Genomic DNA, 15,074 nt, shown 5'->3' on the forward strand with positions numbered 1-15,074 from the left:
TGAATTTTGTGATAAAGTCTCAAGCCACTTTCTATCAAGATTTATCTGATGATCTGAGAATTTAATGAGACTCCATTTTTGGAGATTAAAAAACCAGTACGTCAGTGAGCAAACTTTTGATTTTCCCTTCCTTTAAAAATGGGCTACAGCCTTAACAAAGGTGATTAGACTATATTTACACATAAAAAGTGACTAGAAAAGAATCTCTAGGTTTTGTATATAGTCGTGAATTTTGCCCCACAGCGGTGAGTTAGTGCCAACTCCAATTCTGACCCATAGCCACTTATGACTTCCAGTATCCATCATGAGGCAGTTTCTACTCTCAGACCACAAGTTTTACTGTAATGAGGGCTCATTAACGTTCTGGACTGACAGCCCTTCAGACCCAGGTACTTAAGCCAGGAGGCACACAAGGAACGGCAATGCCAGCATCCCTCCATCATGCTCTTCAAGAGGATTTGTCAATGAAAAAGTAAGCCGCCATCACCACCCCTCATTTTAATCTGTCTTTAAGAACTGTCTGTAAATTATTTATGTAACTGAAATCTTCTCTGCACAGGAACTAGTCAAGAGGAGGAAAAGCAACCCAGACTTCAAAGACATGTTATGTTCCCACAAAGCACACAGGACATCCACAAATTACTTGGTGAAAGGGAGAGCTTAGAGATTTTTGCCTGTCTGGCATCAATATCTCATTGTTTCTAAAAAGGAAATCCATCCCCACCCCCAGAAAGTGTGGTCTTGAGGGAAGACAGGGGGGACTGTCAATCAAGAGTGCTCTTTCCTAAACTGATTCAAAGGTGACAGTGAACCAAGATGAAATAAGAACTTCATCCTAGAATTCACTAGGCTCCAAAACTTTTAAAACGCATACACAGTGCATTAACTTGGACTCTGCAGGTATCCCAAACCTGCAGCTGTTCTTCACCAAGGCATGGCATTTTCACTTTTCTGTAAATAAATTTCTTGCTCTCAACAGTCACCTGGATCACTTAGATAATTGTTCCTGCTATCTGTAATAAAATAACTCTACCAGGATATTATGCATTTACAAAGAGCTGATAAACAGACCCAAATTATTTCAAGCATTACCAGGTCCCATTTTGACTGCATACAAAGAATGATGTAAGCACAAGAGCAACTGTTGCATAAATAAAGGCAAAGTCATATACTTCATGTATAAATCTGGCCACTGGATGAGGAATGTTGTCTCCAAAGGAAAACCAGATGGTCTAAAACTTGTCTTCTATTTATACCAAGTTGATGGTTTTTGTTTTTATTTTTTCAGAGAAAACTGCTGAAATAATTTTCTAAATCCTGGATCTTTGCCTTTTTCCTTTACTGAAAACTAAGTCTAGTATACACATTTATAAAATGCTATCACCTAATAACCTTAGCACCTTAAGACAACCAATTATCCAGACTCATTCACTCAAAAAGAAAAAAAAAAAAACACAAAGAAAAGAGTAGAAAAAAGAGGCTCCTCATTCTTATGGCTTCTGGAAGGAACATGACAGCTTTCTGCATGCTTTTTTTTTTTCGGGGGGTGGGGGGTCCGGTCATGGGGCCTGAACTCTGGGCCTGGGCGCTGTCCCTCAGCTCTTCAGTTCAAGGCTAGTGCTCTACCACTTGAGCCACAGTGCCACTTCCGGCTTTTTTCTTTTTGCTTATGTGGTGCTGAGGAATCGAACCCAGGGCCTCAGGCATGCAAGGCAAGCGCTCTACCACTGAGCCACCTTCCCAGCCCCTCTGCATGCTTTTCTACAAGAAGATTGACCTCTTTGTGTTTCACCATCATTCAATGTGTTAACCAATGTAGACCACATTTCTCCATACAACCAGAAAAGCAAGCCAATAGATATGAAAAAGTCTTACAGCAATAAGCATTAAGCACATTATTTTATATCTGTCTCTATTCCTTCATTTAACAAATACTAGAGCAGCTACTAAGACAAGCTCAGTCCTTTCAGAAAACCAGTCTGGAGGAAGAAGCAAAGATAGAAACAGGAACATTACCATGTAAAGAACTATGTCAAAACTGTATATAAATATGTATAAAGTGTTTAGAAAACAGTGAAAATAAATGTTAAAAGTTCTGTGTGGAATGTGATGGAAGAGGGAGAAAGGAAAAAGTAATACTAGGGTAGACAAGATCCTGTGTGAAATGAGTAACATGATGAAATGGTTCCTAAAACTATCAAAAACAGGAGAAGTATCCCATGAAAATATAAGGATTTATTTTCAGTCATCACCTGGTAGACATAACAGCTACAAGCTAAAACATCAGAAAGCTAAAAATGCTCATTAATACAAAATTAACATGCCTTGAAAGAAAGGAATATTGCTTACTACACTGATATACGTACGGGAAGAGACTGCAGTGTTTCTACATCATCAAATTCCGAATCCTAGTTGATTCACTGCAACATATTTGTAAACATACTTGCAACATAATTGCAAAACTGCTGGTCGTCATAAACCTTTATAAAACAAAATTCCATTCCATGTTGCCCAAGAAATGTTTTCCTCAAGAAAAAGAACCAAAATTATACAGAGCACAGGACATATACACATATGCAGACATATGTTTGCAAACATACACAGACCTATGTTTTACTTATACAAAATTGAAGTTACGGTTGTATATTTAAATTTCATTCATTACTATCCTAATACTCTGACTTTGGATAAAGTTACATAAGCAAGTTAGCATCATGGAGAAACAGTTCTTGGTGTAATGACAATGTTTCTAGAGCCAAAGTTCCAAGACCTGGGGTCAACTATGAATGTTGTAACTTCCTAGTGTGTTGTGTTATGCAAGCCATATAATCAATCCTGCTGAACTTCTAGTTCTTTATACATAGATGAGGAAAACTCCACTGACGCCCTAGAGACATTGTGAGGAACAGAGATAGCATATTACAGAAATACATGTAACACACAACCAAAATTTCTGTTTCATTCTCTCCTCCTCTCCATCAAGTCATGAGCCTTCCCTCTGTGGAACTAGACTTTATTGCTTTGTAATTATGATGTGTATGTCATCGTGTCCAAGAAACAAGGTGGTAAATAACACCAACATGCAGACAGACATGAATGTACTCGGCTGGTTGGCTATCATCCAGATCCCACAAGACTCGTGCACACTATCTATTGCATGCCAGCAACCTGATCCATTTCTTTTCTGAATACAGCCCAAATTATCCTCTGTCTCTGAAATATGGCCCTCATGATGCTGAGCAGAGCAGCTGGTTGACTGAAAGTGATTCTCCCCTCCCCCACACTCCAGCTGTCACTAGGGAACCCTCCTAAATGTGGGAAAAAAAGACAATGTAATATTACTATTATCACTATTAATAACAATCTAACAAATAATTAGCATCTGAAATTATAAATGCTCATTAACTAAAAATTAACTCTTAAAAATCATTTTTCCATATGAATACAGACCAGCTGCTTTCATACAACAACAAAAAATAACAGTGGATGGAAAACACATGCAATACAGTATACTCCTTTGATTTCTTTTTCCCTGAGTCATTTGTGATGCTAATAGTTAAAATACAAAATAGCTTTTAGTATTGATATAGCTGTCACTATGTAAGACCTTTCTTAAGACAATTTCTCAAAAAAATATGAGTCAGGTTGAAAGCTGTTTTTTTCTTTTTAAATAATCATTCATATTGCTTCATGAAAAGCCAGACATATTTTACATTGCTGACCATCTTGAGACAATCTTCTGTAAAGTTTGTGAATCCCACCCACCAGGATTCTTTTTTTTGTTGGTGGGTTGGTTGGTTGGTTGTGGTGCTTGAACTCTGGGCCTGGGCGCTGTCCCTTAGCTCAAGGCTCAAGGCTAGCGCTCTACCACTTGAGCCACAGCACCACCTTCGGTTTTCTGGTGATTTATTGGAAATCAGAGTCTCACAGACTTTCCAGCCCAGGCTGGCTTTGAACCATGATCCTGAGATCTCAACCTCCTGAGTAGCTAGGGCTACAGGCATAAGCCACCAGTGCCCGGCTTCCCCAGGATTCTTAATGCTATTCATTTTTAGGTATAGCTCATGACCTGAAGTTTTCTATCCTAAAGATGGAAGTTCATACCCAGTGTCCTAGAATCCTAGGTTTCCTGGATATGCCTCAAGTATCACTGCTCAGGATCAAGAGCCTGAGCTCTCCAACCTACTGATCTTTAAGTTTCTCAACTTCTAAACCTATAATGTAAAATTCTACTTAATAGGGCTTCTGGACTTAATGAAAACAAAAATCTGAGATGATGTAACTGCAGAGTTAAAAGGAATATAACTTTTTAAAGAATACTTATTTTAGTTGATCTTTACATATATATGCACATTTTAAAGAATATTTACTTGTTATTGATTTTTTAGTTAATCTCTACATAAACATGCACACGGTGTAACTTCACATTTTAGATTATTTCCTTTGGTATTTGGTGTCCACTCCCACATTACAATACAGAAATTAAACAAAGTTATTTCTTAGTATAAATGCTTCTCAGTATTTTTCCATGCTCATATATTCATAGGTTGTTATATACATAAAAACATACAGGATTTTTATTTTAAAAATTAGAACATGAAACTTTTTAGTATGCTATCATTAAGCAACCATGTTGAAGAAGTATTACCTTTCTTTTCAGGGCTAATAGCATTTTCTTAAACTTTGCTTTATATTCCCAATGCCCCTTCCCAAAGTCACCTTAAGGCACTTATGTCATTAGATGATTAAACATTTAATGATCAAATATTAATCAGGTCCAGTAAACTATCAAAACAATTTCCAGGGGTTGCTATATCATACTACAACAAGTATTTTTCTATCACATTTAGTTTTAACTTCCTCCAAGTGTTTGCTCTCACTCATAACATGAAAGCTTTAACTCTTCAGCATCTCTATCACTTAAAAACTTTATTAATAAAATTACCTCATTTATAAATTATCAGGATATGAACAGGACGAATTTAGGTTTAAAGTAATAAATACTATATTTTTTTATTCCCTATCTTTATTGAAAAGGTGACAAGCAAGGTGTTACATTAAAAAAAAAAGGTTATAAGTACATTTATTTTTAAACAGTTACCCCATCCCTCAGTTCCTCCCACTTACCCCGCCCTACCCCCCTACCCCCCAAGTTGTAGAGTTCATTTCCAACATAGAATCTAGTATCATTGTTGTATTAGTTCATGCTTTGTCCTGCTGTTTCTGTGATTCCCTTTCCCTTCCACAGATCAAATAATAAACATACATTAGTAAGATACAAGGTACAGAAAACTAAGAAAAAAGAAAAAAAACTACATACAGGACATAAAAAGAACCTTGTTTTCAATTCTTGGAGTTCACATTGATATGCTTCATTATATATGGCCCTATGCACTTAGCAACTGGACCATTGATATCCCGTTAAGAATATCATAGACATATTCCAGTTATTATAAATGAGGGAAACCATGCAACCTACTTTTCTTTAGGTCTGGCTTACTTTGCTTAGTATAATTTTTTCTAGGTCTTTCCATTTCCTTATGAATGGGGCAATGTCATTCTTTCTGATGGAAGCACAGAACTCTATTGTGTGTATATACCACATCTTCTTGACCCATTCATCTACTGAGGGGCATCTGGGTTGATTCTATATCTTAGCTATGGAACATAACACTGCAATGAACCTGGTTGTGCTGGCAGCTTTAGTATCACCTTGTTTGTGGAAACTTTGGTAAATGCCCAGGAGTGGGATTGTTGGGTCATAGGGGAGCTCTATGTTTAGACTTTTGAGGAACCTTAATCCTGCTTTCCATAGTGGCTGAAAAAGTTTGCACTCCCACCAAGAGTGTAGTATCTTTCCCCTTTGGCCACATCCCCACCAGCATCTGTTACTAGATTTCTTAATAATGGACATTCTGACTGGTAAGGTGGAATCTCATTGTTGTTTTGATTTACATTTCTTTTATGGTCAGAGATGTTGAGAATTTCTTCATGTATCTACTGGCCATTCTTATTTCCTCTTCAGAGAAGTCTCTCTTTAAGTCTTTAGTCCACTTGTTAATGGGATGGTTGTTTGGGGATTTGTTTGGGGGGAATTTGTTTCAGCTGTAAGTATATTTTAGATATGAGGACTTTGTCTGTTGTAGATTCTATTTCTTAAAGTAATAAATATTATTATAAGATATAATTATTATATAACTGCATATAACATATACATTATATAGAAATAGTTATAGTATTATCCTCTATTCCTAACATATGGTGGACACATTTATTCGTTTTGTTTATTGATGGTCATGGGGTTAGAACCCAGACCCCAGGCACTATCCTTGGCTCTTTTGCTCAAGGCTAGTGCGCTACCACTTTGATCCACAGCTCCATTTCTGGTTTTTGAGTGGTTAATTAGAGATAAGATTCTCATGGAGACTTTTCTGCCCCAGCTGGCTTCCAACCATGATCTCCAGATCTCAGCCTCCTTAATAGCTAGGATTACAAGCATGAGCCACCAGCACCCAGCATGGTGGACATGTTTCAACAAGTGATTTCATTTAATTCAGTGGCTTCTATCAGGTAGGCACCCTACGGCTCCTACTTTAGAGAATTAATGCTGAGAGAATGTTTGTCTAATGTATATGGTTAGTAGTTGGCGGAGGCAGAATTCAAACCACAGCTATAGATCTACCACTAAGAAAATATTTGAGGGGAAGGTGGCTCAGTGGTAGAGTGCTTGCCTTGCATACATGAGGCCCTGGGTTCGATTCCTCAGCACCACATAAGCAGAAGAAAAGCCGTAAGTGGCATGTGGCTCAAAAGGTAGAGTGTTATCCTTGAGCTGAAGAGCTGAGGGACAGAGCCCAAGCCCAGAGTTCAGTCCCCACGACCAACAAAAAAAGAAAATATTTGATCCCTCTCAAAAGATGTATGTTTCATGATTGAACAGTGTCACTTCAGTGTTTATAATATTATTTACAAAGATTTCTATCCAAAGTGACATATTTATCTGAAAATTCTCTCACCCACAATACCCAGGAGCCACGGCATGGCCTCTGTAACACAGCTCTCTAACCATAGTGACATGTTATGTAGGCCTGTGTTTGGCACTGACCCCTCTGAACAGTGAGTCTAAGCATTCAGGCAGTCCCTTCTGATTCTGAGTTTTCCTCTTTCTGCCCCTAAAATGGCCCCTTGAAAAGAAAAAGGAATAGAGGTAAGCAAATACTACAGGTGACAAACTGAAGAAGAACAGCAGCTTCAGAGTAACTGTCTTCACTTAAACCTGTTATACCCACCAGAAAAGAGATATGGAAAATGGATATGAAAACTTCTTTAGTATCATGCAGCTGTAGAAAGTATGAGAAACAAAGATAAGGACAGCAGTATCATCAGTCTTGGCTTCTGCCTACTTGAAACTCCCTCAATACTGCTTAACTGTTTAGTCATTTACCAAGTTCTGGTTAAAAATAAGTTAAAGATGAAGTAAATCAGAAGGCCAGGAATTACAAACTACTCTAACATAGTTCTAATGGTATTTAAAATTGCTGCAGCCTTAATAGCTTTCATATTAGGACATATTGCTCAGAATATGCTAATTCTGAATTTAACAAAACATCCTGCATCCAACAACCTTGACTGTTCAGAAGATTCTATTAACAGGACTGGGAAGGTGGCTCAGTGGTAGAGCGCTTGCCTTGCATGCATGAGGCCCTGGGTTCGATTTCTCAGCACCGCATAAGCAAAAAGAAAAAAGCCGGAAGTGGTGCTGTGGCTCAAGTGTTACAGCGCTAGCCTTGAACTGAAGAGCTGAGGGACAATGCCCAGGCCCAGAGTTCAGGCCCCATGACCCGACCTCTCTCCCCCCAAAAAAAGATTCTATTAACAATAGAATCCAGAAGTAAAAAGACAGATAAAATGTTCTCCTAAACAGTGACCACAATAGCTATCTATGAACTATAATACACATTTAACTCAACTAAGTAGGCTTTCAGCACAAACTATGAGCTATCATGCAGCTCTAAGACATTATTTAAGACCATCTCACCCGGGGAGTGTTTTGTGTATGTTGGTATTAAATAGTTTTCTTGTTTTTACTTGAGATCCCTACAGACCCATGAAGTAGTATCTAAGTGATTTGTCCCTGGTTCTGTTTCTGGGAAGTACTTCACCTCAATTCAAATTCCATTATCTGTGACTCCACAATGGATCTTCTTGTGTCCATGACAGTATTCTTGAAGTCTAACCCAGACACACTCGAGCAAACTGGAGGAAGACTTGGTAAAATAACTTCTAGTTCAGTAGGTCTGGGGGAGAACCTGGATATGTGTTTCCAGCAAGAGCTCAGGTGATACTGACACTGACAACGTGGAAAGATGACTGCTCTCCCCCAACCCAGGTCAGGCCAATAGCAATTTAGGAATCTTCAATATTAATTAGAAATCACCCGAGGAGATTTTTTTTAAGGTAGGTGAATGAAACAAAGGCCAGGGATGTTAACCTTTTCTGTGTGCAGTGCTGGGGCATGAACCTCACGCTCTGAGCTTTTTCAACTCGAGGCTGGCTCTCCACCACTTGAGCCATGGGGGCTTTTTGGTGGCTTGTTTCTGAGTCTCATGGACTCGACTGCCGAAGGGCTGGTTTCGAACCTGGAACAAGAGATCTGGACCTCCTGAATAGCTAGGATTACCGGCGTGAGCCACCTGCGCCCTGCGCTCAAACCTTCTTGTTTGGTTTTCAGCCCCTTCGGAGAACTGGAAACCGAGGCCTGAGTGCCACGCCTGCGCAGAAAGCGACCCCAAAACACGCAGCCGCTTAGGCCCGTGTGTGGCGGGACTCGGCGATGCGTCCCGGGGCGTCGGGTCTCCTTGGCCCTGCGGGGTCAGCACCGTTTCCACACAGGAACGTTCCTCGCCGTCCGCTTCCCGACCCCGCCGGGTACAGGTGCACGCCGCCCTCCGGCCCCGGCCCGCCCAGGACGCCCCAAGTGCCGCCTGGGGCGACAGGGACCCGAACTCGCGACCGCGCCGCCAGGCCGCGCCCTCCTGACCCCCTCCCCGCCCAGGGGGCCCAGGTCCCGCAGGCGGCGCCTCCAGCCCACGCCGCACCGCCCCTCGGAGAGGGGGCGCCCACCGCGGCCCCGCCCCGCCACCCCCCGCCCCGCCGCCCGCCCCAGCAGCCCCGGAAAAGGCGGGAGACGCCGCCGCGCTGAAGCAACCAAGCGAGCCGAGCCAAACCGACGCGGAAACTCACGCTCTCCGGGGCTCGCCTGCGTCTCCACGTCTTCCAGCGCGCGTGCGTGCGTGCGTGCGTGCGTCATCTCGCACCGAAGCTGAACCCGGATGTTCCCGTTTATGCGAGGGCAGCCTAGGGATACGGCGGCGGGGGGCCAGATGCGCATGCTCAGTTGTGTCAACCAGGCAGCAGCGCATGCTCAGTGGTGGGTTGCCGTGCTGTGGTCCCTGCAATGGGGCCCCAGACACGGTTTGGACCAGGCCCAAGGTGTTCACAGCCTGCCCTTTGGGGCCACGTGCTTGTGAGCTGCAGCATGGAGTCAGAGGCTAGCTGGGGAGTGGACAGGAGGACTGTCACTCCTACCTCTGCTGGCCAGGAGCTGCTTACCTCAGAGGGAGGAAGTAGGCCAGCCCAGGCCCACTTCACCTCCCAGAGCTTGGCTCCCAGAGTGCATGTCCAGGCCCTGCCCTTTCAAAGAAAGGCCTGCAGGAGTTTGGTTTTATTTACATGTCATCCGATGCACTTTGGGTTTTGGTTTTATTTGTTGTTGTTTGGGATAAAGTTTATGGTCGTTATTTCAGATTAAGCTAAACGTTGTCGTGTCGTATTCACTTCATATGGTGCGGAAAAAAAAAAAAACTGCAGCATAAACATTTAGTAACCAGAGGATCTATTTTGTTCCAAGGAGGAATCTCAGCGCAGGTAGTTTATACTGCTTTTTATTTACTGAAGAGTTGTAGCCGATGTACTTGGTAGCCTATTAAAAACTGCCTTAATAGATGAGTTATATCTTCTAGCCTTCTATTGTTGTAAGGACTCACCTAAGATTCATTTTAGGGGGGGTGGGGGTGAGATAAGTGGGAGTGAGGCTCCCTTGGTTGAATGCCTGCCTAGAAAGCTCAAGGTCCTTCATTCAAACTTCAGTATTGCCCAAAATTAACCCACCTTATTTTGGACTTTAAGTGAAATTTTGGCTGATTTTAGGAGATGGTTTTGTGTGTGTGTGTGTGTGTGTGTGTGTGTGTGTGTGTGTGTGTGTGTGTGTGTGTGTGTGTGTAGGACTTCATGACAAGATTCTTAGCAAATGGTAGGAATGTGTTCCTTGTGAAATAAGGGTACTGGGTCTAACCAGCACATCTTGGCCACATGGTAGAGGAAGGTGAAGTTCCCCCCACCCCACTCCCCCAGGTAATGGATGTCTGTGAATTCCTGTCCCCTGACCCTGACCCTATTTAGGCCCGACCAGCTCAGGCTCTATTATGTCATGCCTCTTGTCTCCTGGCTCTCCTCCGGTCAACAAGGGATCCCACAGTAGCTCTCCATTGGAGTTGATTTGGTTTATTGGTATTCTTTTTCTGCTCTTTCTTTGTTTTACTACTGTCATGGCTCAGTTTTCTAAGTGTTAAGTGTATTCAAGAGGCTGCAGATCTTTGGGACAGAAGTCTACCTGTAATCGCCAGTTTTCTAATAATGAGTCCCAATTTGACCTCTCAAAATGTGGCTTCTCTGTTTTTCATGATTGAATGCCCCTACAACACTTGAATCTTCTGAGTCATCCTTTTATATAAAAGTTGTATTGTGTATGTGCACCAATTCTGGGGCTTGACCTCAATCTGGGCTTTTTTGACCTCAACCTGAGCTTGGCCTCAACCTGAGCTTTTTTGTGCAAGGCCAGTGCTCTACCACTTGAGCCAGCTCCACTTACAACTTTTTGGTGGTTAATTGGAGATAAGATTCTAGGGACTTTCCTGCTTTCCCCTTCCCCCAAAGCTGCCTTCAAATACATTCCTCAGATCTCAGCCTCCTAAATAGCTAGGATTACAGGCATCTGAGAAACACACACAAACACACACACACACACACACACACACACACACACACACACACACACACACACACACACACACATTTTGTTCAGAAAACCAACTGACAATGACAAACTGCATTCCTGGAAGCAGAAAATCAGATGACTAGGGACAAAAGTAATTGCCTATTTAAAAATATATTTCCTATGAACAAAACAAAAGTAATTCCTCAAAAGGAAGGGATCCCCATTTATCCTTCTGATCCATGATCATAGTCATCCATTCAATTAATACTAATCCTATCTCTTCTATCACCCCCTACACCTTTTTATAATTGCATCATTTTTCTTGTCCTTATCATAATACATCAAATATAGAGGTGATTTTAGAGAGCCACAAATCCAGAAGTCTCAATACAGTATCTCATTAAAACATAATTATACATAGGGATTATGAATATACATAGGTAATTATATTTCATTTCAAATACTTTAAGTGAAATTTTTCTTAGACATTTAAGAGAATAGAAATAAATCTTTTAAATTACCTTTTTATCCTGCATGATATAATTTGTTGAGCAGGGTAGACATTTTTTGCAGTTTCTACTGAGATAAGTAAATTTTTTTTATTTCCATTATTGGAAGCATAACTTCATATCTTAACAATTAATATGGGCCTGTCAGTAGAATCAGTACACTAAACCAGGCTTACGAAAACAAAAATAATCAATGCTAGAAGACATACAACCTAAAAGGTATATAATTGCTACAATATCTAGTAAAATAAACAGTCCTAAATGCTTAAAATATTTAGGTGGAACTAGATATGTGGCTCAAGTGATGGAATGCCAGCAGTGAGCAAGAAAGCCAAGCAAGAGTGGGAAGCCCTGAGTTTGAACCCTGATCTCATACCAAAAGAAATCATATTTTTATCAGGAGAAAAGATAGCATTCTGCATACTGCACATAATAAGGTGATACATACTTAATGGTCTAAAGTAATTATTTAAACTTTAAAACTTGAAGAAGCAAGAATCCCAGGAATTAAGCCACCTGGATTAAACTATTGTTTCTAAATTGTGGTGTTTGCATTGAAATAGTGAAGTTACCTTAACAACCTCTGCACTATTCACAAGTCCTGAATGAGAAGGGGCAGGAAGGTAGGTAAGTATTACTAGCTTTTGAGATCCAGCTGAAGGTGAAAGAACAAGAGGCAACAGATACTATGCAGAAAAAATAGTACAACTACATTATCTCTCAAAGAGAAGAGATTGGTTTTATCTCTGATTGCTTTTGATAAATGAAATGTTTATTATTATACCGCAAATTGTACCAAAAATATGGGTAACAGAATTTACAGCCTTCCTCTGTTCCTCCCACATGCCACTGAAGATTCTGGTGTTGCCATGGGTTAAACCCCTTCCCCATGTAACCAGTAAGAACAAGCCATGCTCCAAGTCTCTCTTTTTTGGAGGTGTCCCCAATGCCAACATCCACACCTTTGACCTGGGGCAGAAGAAAGCAAAAGTGGATGAGTTCCACCTTTGAGGACACTTGGTGTCAGATGAATACAAGCAGCTCTCCTCTGAAGCCCTGGAGGCCGCCTGATTTCTGCCAGCACATACATGGTAAAAAGTTGGGGCAACTGCATCCTTTCCACCGCATCCACAAGATGATGTTCTGTGCTAGTGCTGACAGACTCCAGCCAGGTATGTGAGGGAAGCCCCAGGGCACCGAGGTCAGGGTCCGTGTTCATCCGCAGCAGGCTACAGAGCGCACAGCACGTGATTGAAGCCTTATGCAGTGCCAAGTTCAAGTTCACTGGTCATCAAAAGATCCAAGTTTAATGCAGAGGAGTTTGAAGACATGGTAGTTGAGAAGTGCCTCCTCCGTGATGGTTATGGAGTCAAATACATCCCGAATTGTGGTTCTCTGGATAAATGGTGAGCTCTGCACTCATGAGGGCTTCTGCTGGTGTGCTGGATCACACCTACCCCACTTCTTTAATCATGCACACCTATAAAACGTATCTTGTATCTTTTTTTTTTTTTTACTAAAAAGGAATTTGCAGCTTTCTTATATAAAAGCTTGCAAAGTCATTCCAAAATATAAGTTCAGAACCCAAAAAATGTATGAAAAGCATCATATGATGATAATATTAATATCCAGCAGTAATGGAGTATGCAGACTGTAAACATAAGAAATTTGCATTGGCTATACAAATATCAGACAAAATAGAATTGAAAACAAGAATTATTGTAGAGGCAAATATATTTCTCAATGAGAAGATAATTTATGCATCAGAATTATAAATGTAGATGCACCCAACCATAGAGCCCTAATTTTTTTTTTAGTATATATTTTTTATTGTAAAGCTACTGTACCAGAGGGGTTACAGTTGCATGAATAAGGTAATGAGTCCATTTCCTATGGAGCATTGTTACCTCCTCCTTTGTTTTTCCCCTACCATCCCTTCCCTCCCCACCTCCCCAACTCCTCCCTCCCCACCCCCTGAAGTTGTAAAGTTTGTTTTCAACATAGGATCTTGTACATTTCATTGTTACAATGGGTCAACCCATATCCTGAGCCCTAAATTCTTGAAGGAAAGTTGCATTCCTTCAAGGGTCTTAGGGGTATAGCTCATGAAAGAAAAGAAGGAAAGGAAGGAAGCGGGGGGAATGAAAGGAAGGAAGAAAGGAAGGAAGGGAGGGAGAGAAGGAAGAAGGAAGGAATAGGAAGGAAGGAAGGAAGGAAGGAAGGAAGGAAGGAAGGAAGGAAGGAGAAAAATGGGCATAAATATATATGACCAAAACTACTAACCACTAAACAATTAAAAGGATTATAAGACAGGCTACTTCAATATATTCCAGACTGGCCTCCAATTCTCAATCCTCCTGCCTCAGCCTCACAATTGCTAGGATTACAGGTATATGCCATCATGCTACAACTTTGGCAGGGGGGAGGATATGGGTGGGTGGGGGGAGGGAAGATGGGAAGGGATGGGAAGGGGAGGAGGCAACAATGCTTGATAAGAAATGTACTCATTATCTTGCCCATGTAATTGTAACTCCTCTGTACATTATTTTCATAATAATAAAAAAGAAAGATTTAATTGAAAGACTTAACTATATATTACTAATAAATGTTAAAAAAAACTAACTCTTACAGTCTTTGGCAAAAAAAAAAGGATTATAAGACTCATAAAAATAGCATTAAGCTAAGGAATTAGACAATGAGGGGCTGGTAAGGTGGCTCAGTGGTAGAGGGCTTGCCTTGCATGCCTGAGGCCCTGGGTTCGATTCCTCAGCACCACATAAGCAAAAAGAAAAAAGCCGCAAGTGGTGCTGTGGCTCAAGTGGTAGAGCGCTAGCTTTGAGCTGAAGAGCTGAGGGACAGCGCCCAGGCCCAGAGTTCAGGCCCCATGACCGGACCCAAAAAAAAAAAAAAAAAGAAATTAGACAATGAATTAGACAAATTTCCAAAACTGGCTCAATAAATCAAAATCCAAAAGACTTCCTTGTTATTTTAGATTACTGTAAATACCACAAATTGTGTAGCTTGACAACAGATACTTATTTTCTCATGGTTCTGGAGACTTGATCAAAGTGTTAGCAGGACCAGCCTCCCTCTGAAACCTGGAGGGAGAATTCTTTCTTATTTCTTTGTAGTAATCCTGAGCCTTCCTTGGCTTCTGCAACATTTCATTGTCTAGCACGGGCATCACTTGGTTCCTCCAACTGTCTCCTATTCCTCTGAGGACACCAATGATTTAGGTTAAGAGCCTATCCTATATCGGTGTGACTTCATCTTTACATCACCTCTACATCAGCAATGACTGTATTTACAAATAATAACATTCTAACTTACTGAAGATTAGGACTTTAACTTATCTTTTTGGGTGACATAATGCAATGTATAATAGATCTGTGAAGAAAAAAAAATTGGTGGGCTCCAGTAGCTCATACCTCTAATCCTAGCTAATCAGGAGGCAGAGATCTGAGGATCACAGTTCAAAGCCAGCCAGGACAGGAAAGACTGTGAGACTC

General features: G+C 41.0%; 1 protein-coding gene and 1 pseudogene across 3 annotated transcripts in view; one reads left to right on the top strand and one right to left on the bottom strand.

The window, feature by feature from the left end:
* The window catches only part of Rhbdd1 (rhomboid domain containing 1), a 147,593-nt gene extending 138,274 nt beyond the window's left edge, over positions 1-9,319 (bottom strand). The window contains exon 1 of one of the 3 annotated variants that reach the window (XM_070015885.1): positions 9,244-9,319. The gene's annotated coding sequence lies outside the window, so the exon portion shown is untranslated. Of the gene's footprint in view, positions 1-2,366; positions 2,431-9,243 lie in introns of those variants that run through there. The other 2 variants (XM_070015894.1, XM_070015896.1) reach the window with 2 other exon arrangements.
* Positions 9,320-9,332: 13 nt separating this feature from the next.
* Positions 9,333-12,990, top strand: LOC138831014 (large ribosomal subunit protein uL16-like; annotated as a pseudogene).
* Positions 12,991-15,074: the final 2,084 nt, after the last annotated feature.

The sequence above is a fragment of the Dipodomys merriami genome, unplaced genomic scaffold, assembly GCF_024711535.1.
Source record: "Dipodomys merriami isolate MVZ:Mamm:240054 unplaced genomic scaffold, mDipMer1.0.p SCAF_1, whole genome shotgun sequence".
In the NCBI taxonomy this organism is placed as follows: domain Eukaryota; kingdom Metazoa; phylum Chordata; class Mammalia; order Rodentia; family Heteromyidae; genus Dipodomys; species Dipodomys merriami.